Here is a 617-nt window from a genome sequence, read left to right as displayed (position 1 = left end):
GACGGAGCCCTCAAAGCGCCCCTCTTACAGGACCTTTCCTGAGAACGAGACTTAACCTGAAAGCCCCCCTGGGCCTGGCAGCCGGCCTCTCCCGGAACAAGGGGGCCTGCTTGGGGCTCATCCCTGGGGGCCCCAGGGAGGCAGGCGTCCCTATGTCCCTTCTGGGTAAGCGAAGGCCCTAGTTCCCGGAAGGACTCGGGGAAGGCACTCACTCCCTGGGGGTGCTGGTTCTGTGGGAGGTTCTTTGCCGCAGGAAGTGGGGCTGCTGTTTGCGGATGGAACGAGGGAAAAAAAGCTGGTGTGAGTCCTGGAGAGCAAGGCCCTGGCTCAGCCCAGACCGAGTCCAGCCCTGAAATGGAGCCAGACCGCCAGCCAGGGTGGGCTGGGGGGACCCTGGGGCCCCCTGTGCCTCCCCGCCCCCCACCAAGCCCATCCCAGCAGCCTGCTTCTCCTCCCCGCTACATCACCTCCCATCCCCGCAGACGCTCTAGCCTGCAGACAGCAGCGGGAGGGCTGGGGGAGGCCGGCCCAGGCTCACTTAGGGGACTTGGCTTTGGGGAGCTCAGCTGTTTGAGGGGGAGGCCTTAAGGGCTACCCTGTGCCGAGCACTCATCCCT

This window comes from Bison bison, unplaced genomic scaffold, assembly GCF_000754665.1.
Source record: "Bison bison bison isolate TAMUID 2011002044 unplaced genomic scaffold, Bison_UMD1.0 scf7180017845352, whole genome shotgun sequence".
NCBI lineage: Eukaryota > Metazoa > Chordata > Mammalia > Artiodactyla > Bovidae > Bison > Bison bison.
Note: the sequence above shows the minus strand (reverse complement) of the source record.